The sequence below is a fragment of the Hyperolius riggenbachi genome, chromosome 3, assembly GCF_040937935.1.
Source record: "Hyperolius riggenbachi isolate aHypRig1 chromosome 3, aHypRig1.pri, whole genome shotgun sequence".
Classification (NCBI taxonomy): Eukaryota; Metazoa; Chordata; class Amphibia; order Anura; family Hyperoliidae; genus Hyperolius; species Hyperolius riggenbachi.
The window spans coordinates 334,517,809-334,523,357 of record NC_090648.1 but is presented as its reverse complement, the minus strand read 5'-3'; positions in this window follow the sequence as shown (position 1 = coordinate 334,523,357).

Here is a 5,549-nt window from a genome sequence, read left to right as displayed (position 1 = left end):
TTGCAGTCATAGTGTAGATTATAACCACACTTGCTCGGGAGGTACCGGTAATAAGAAAAGAGTGGGGAGTTTTAGCAAAACCGAATTTCTTGGAAGGCCACAAAGGCCATGGCTTTGGGCAATAAAATCAGAAGGGTAGCAGAACTTGGAGAGATAAGTGGTCACATGTCAAAGTAAATCATCTCTCCTGGTCCAAAGCACAACCACCCTGCTTTGCTCTGCTGCCTGAATCTCCTTTACTTTCTGGTTTGTGACGACAGTCAGCATCTGCTGTCACCTCATGATCCAGTCCTATGTATGATAGACATACAAGCTGCTGTGAGGAGTGCCAGGTGTTTAAAGTAGAGAGCAGACATAATTCCGGAGTTTAGTAAGTTTATAGACAGAATAACTGCTTTGCTAGTTTCCTCCCTCCCTCCCTCATCTCCAACAGCGGATCTGTCAGAAACAGTCTTATCAGTCTGCCGACAGAGTGTACACACGTGCTACTGTCGGCAGTACGTCCGCCCAGCGGGCGTTCGCTACAGTATGGCGTGTGTACGTGCCTTTAAATGTATGGCTTTTTTTTTTTCCTAGCCAGGAATGTTTATGGCACTATACAGTGGTTTGCTAAAGTATTCAGCCCCCTTGAAGTTTTCCAAATTTTGTCATATTACCGCCACAAACATGAATCAATTTCATTGGAATTCCACGTGAAAGACCAATACAAAGTAGTGTACGCGTGAGAAGTGGAACGAAAATCGTACATGATTCCAATTTTTTTTTTACAAATAAATAACTGCATAATGGGGTGTGCGTAATTATTCAGCCCCCTTTGGTCTGAGTGCAGTCAGTTGCCCATAGACATTGCCTGATAAGTGCTAATGACTAAATAGAGTGCACCTTTCTGGGGGTGCTTCTCTTCAGCAGGGACAGGGAAGATGGTCAGAGATGATGGGAAGATGGATGGAGCCAAATACAGGGCAATCTTGAAAGAAAACCTCTTGGAGACTGCAAAAGACTTGAGACTGGGGCGGAGGTTCACCTTCCAGCAGGACAACGACCCTAAACATAAAGCCAGGGCAACAATGGAATTGTTTAAAGACTTTGGAAATCTGTTTGTAGCCTATGCCTGCTTTACATTTCTCAATAACTTTATCCCTGACCTGTCTGGTGTGTTCTTTGGACTTCACAATGTTGTTGCTCCCAATATCCTCTGAGGCCGTCACAGAGCAGCTGTATTTGTACTGACATTAGATTACACACAGGTGCACTCTATTTAGTTATTAGCACTCATCAGGCAATGTCTATGGGCAACTGACTGCACTCAGACCAAAGGGGGCTGAATAATTACGTACACCCCACTTTGCAGTTATTTATTTGTAAAAAATGTTTGGAATCGTATGATTTTCGTGCCACTTCTCACATGCACACCACTTTGTATTGGTTTTTCACGTGGAATTCCAATAAAATTGATTCATGTTTGTGGCAGTAATATGACAAAATGTGGAAAACTTCAAGGGGGCCAAATACTATTGCAAACCACTTTATGTGCCAGCATAGTTTGTTGTTTGGGAGTAGAGCATTGTACTGTGTAGCCACCAGTGAAAGCAGAAACTTTTGAATCGGGATGATACCATTTCTTGGCTAACTTGAAATAAAAAAGTAAGCTTTTGGCTAATAAGCCTTCTTCAGACTATGTTCCTTTATACTGGCAAGATATTAAAGCTATAAATGTCATTCAGATACATTATAGGCACTTTGAACAGAGAAAATAAACAGACTCTGGACTTACCTGGGCTTCCTCCAGCCCATCGTAACCCTCAATGTCCCTTAGCATCCTCTCCATCCCCTCCATGGTCCCACTGGCGGCTCTGTTAAAGAGACACTGAAGCGAGAATAATTCTCACTTCAGAGCTCATAGTTAGCCCCTGCTAAAACGCCGCTATCCCGCGGCTAAACGGGGGTCCCTTCACCCCCACCCCCGCAAAATCAACGACCAAATTGGTCGTAGATTTTGCTGCTCCTAGAGGCAGGGCTAACGGCTGCAGCCCTGCCTCCAGTCGCGTCTATCAGCAGCGCATCGCCGCCTCTCCCCCGCCCCTCTCAGTAAAGGAAGACTGAGAGGGGCGGGGAGAGGCGGAGATATGCGCTGACAGACGCGCATGGGGCAGGGCTGCGGCGGTTAGCCCTGCCTTAATCCGGAAGAGATCCCCCGCTGCTCGGAGGGGATTTCGGGGGGTCAGGGACCCTCGTTTAGCCGCGGGATATCGGCGGTTTAGCAGGGGCACACATGCCCCTGCTAACTATGAGCTCTGAAGCGAGATTTATTTTCGCTTCAGAGTCTCTTTAACCCTGCAACTTTGGCTGACGTCCCCGTCCACGCAACTGGGGCAATCACGCAGCTGTCGCCGTAAGCGTCCTGTGTGGTTCAGTCTTTCAAGAACCATTCATGTGCAGGATGCTTATGGCCACTGGCACGGCGAAGTGCTGGGTGTGCGGACGGGCCACGCATGTGCGACTTCAGCCAAAGTCACTGCATTAACAGCCGCCAGCAAGACCACAGAGGGAACCTAGAGGGCGCAGAGGGACCTCGCGGCTACAGGTGGCTGGTGGAAGCCACAGGTTAAGTCCAGTTTCTGTTTATTTTCTCTGTTCAGGGTCCCTTTAATTACAACAGAATGTCCAAAGGGGGTTTTGACAAGATGTGTGCTACCTACCTATTTTCTGTTTTGGATGGGCTTTGTTCCATTGTGCTGTCATGTCTCTGTTGCTGCAGTGAGTTGCACAGAGGACAAAGAAGCAGCACATGCTCTGTCCACTTGCCCTCCCTGTAATTTCACGCTCATACCCAGATGTACACTTTAACTGATGCCCGGACAGTGTTATGTATATACATACTTGACTAGTACTGCTCGTAGACGAGCATCATTTCTGAAATATGCTTGTGCAGAACACTCAGTTGCTGTGCACATTCAGGCAGGAGTGCAAAATTACAGGGAGCGCAAGTGGACAAAGTATGCGCTGCTTTTTGTTGAATGGGGGCAGAGCAGCACAAGGGAGGAAAGCGCATTCAAACCAGTGATTCCTAGTCGGAATGTTGGACAAAATGGTGTTGGGTGGGTGGTGACAGCTTGAAAGTGTACAAATCTGTCCCTGGTTAGGAAAGGATCTGTAGAAGATAAGGGTCTGCACCACTTCCAGATACAAGATAAAATTCAAACTTTATTGAAGACCATGAATGCGGTGTAGCAGCTACTAGGCTGACCAGGCTACCTCTTTTGCCACTTTTTCAGACCTGTCCGGGCCGTCCTCCCGGGTTTTTGATATGTCCAGGTGAAGAGAGCCGAACACGAGCGAGCCGAGCGGCAGAAGAGCCGATGCAGAGAGCCGAACACGAGTGAGCCGAGCGGCAGAAGAGCCGATGCAGAGAGCCGAACACGAGTGAGCCGAGCGGCAGAAGAGCCGATGCAGAAGAGCCGATGCAGAGAGCCGAACACGAGTGAGCCGAGCGGCAGAAGAGCCGAGGCAGAGAGCCGAACACGAGTGAGCCGAGCGGCAGAAGAGCCGATGCAGAAGAGCCGATGCAGAGAGCCGAACACGAGCCGACTCTTAGGGAGCCGAGCGGCCAAGCGCAAGCCAGAAGAGCCGATGTTAACCTCCTCAGCGGTATGGACGAATATATACGTCCATCACCGCCGGAGGTCGCCGCTCAGGCCCTGCTGGTCCGATTTTTGCGAAATAAAAAGCAGCACACGCAGCCGGCACTTTGCCAGCCGCGTGTGCTGCCTGATCGCCGCCGCTCTGCGGCGATCCGCCGCGAGCAGCGGCAAAAGAGGGTCCCCCCCAGCCGCCCGAGCCCTGCGCAGCCGGAACAAAAGTTCCGGCCAGCGCTAAGGGCTGGATCGGAGGCGGCTGACGTCAGCACGTCGGCTGACGTCCATGACGTCACTCCGCTCGTCGCTATGGCGACGATTTAAGCAAAACAAGGAAGGCTGCTCATTACGGCCTTCCTTGTTTATTCTGGTCGCCGGAGGCGATCAGAATGACGCTTCCGGAGCGCCCTCTAGTGGGCTTTCATGCAACCAACTTTCAGTTGGCTGCATGAAACAGTTTTTTTTTTTTTATTTAAAAAAAACCCTCCCGCAGCCGCCCTGGCGATCTTAATAGAACGCCAGGGAGGTTAAAGAGCTGGAATTCCCACCACTAGACTGAGTCTAGTCAAAGAGCCGGCTCGTTCGGCTCCCAAAACAGCTCTTCATGATGGGAACCAGCCGGACCGGCACATAGCAGCCGCACGGTGGACTTTAAATGCTGGACGTGACCGATGATGTCACTTCCTGCATTTGAATTCTCCGGAGCACGGCTGGTGTGGCTGACTCTGACTCGGCTCCTATCTCCTGCCGATCTGAGGTGTGTATGCTGCCAATCTCATTGCACTTGTGGGGAAATGTGCTGCCAATAAGATTGCATTTGTGGGGAAATGTGCTGCCAATAAGATTGCATTTGTGGGGAAATGTGCTGCCAATAAGATTGCATTTGTGGGGAAATGTGCTGCCAATCTCAACATTTGTGGGGAAATCTGCTGCCAATCTCATAGCATTTGTGGGGAAATCTGCTGCCAATCTCATTGCATTTGTGGGGAAATCTGCTGCCAATCTCATTGCATTTGTGGTGAAATCTGCTGCCAATTTTATTGCATTTGTGGGGAAATCTGCTGCCAATCTCATTGCATTTGGGGGGAAATATGCTGCCAATCTCATTGCATTTGTGGAGAAATATGCTGCCTATCTCATTGCATTTGTAGAGAAATATGCTGCCAATCTGATTCCATTTGTGGGGAAATCTGTTGCTAATCTCATTGCATTTTGTGGGGAAATCTGCGAATCTGATTGCATTTTGTGGTTGGCTGGCCCTCCACCATGTGGTCTGGAAAAAAAAATGGCCCTCCATGCCCGCGAAGTTGGACAGCACACTGCTAAGGCCTTGTATATTTGGCCCCACCCATGACCACGCCCACCTGCTGTTATGATCGTCCTCTTTTTTGGAAATCAAAATATGGTCACCCTAGCAGCTACAGCCCACTGTTTTGGGTTAAGAGCCCTTTTAAGCCGCTCAGCATGGTATTCCAACCCTGTTGGTACAAGGGGTGGGTCATTGCACACCCGCTGAGGAGTGCGAGGTGTAGTTCCAATCCTTGAAACCTTGTTAGGAAAGGGCCACGATTTGTAGTTACAACCTAATCAGAACAAGTATTGTAAACTCATTTTTACAGTATTAAAGTTTTAATAAAAGTATCTGGTTTGCTGGCAGAACAGAGTGCCCATAGCAAGCAAATAAAGTCACACCTAAGGTCACAGAGCTGAGATGACCTCCCACGGTGACATTGCACACACGTACAATCTCATATATAGTACGTTCCAAGTCAGCGCGAGCGATCAGCTGACTCCTACGTTATCTACGTAAAAAGTCGTTTTGTTCACGTCATGTGACTAAATCCGCCCTTTCTCTACACAACCGCCAATGAAAATCTGGACTGCTGGTGACGCTGCACGCTTCAACCAATGATC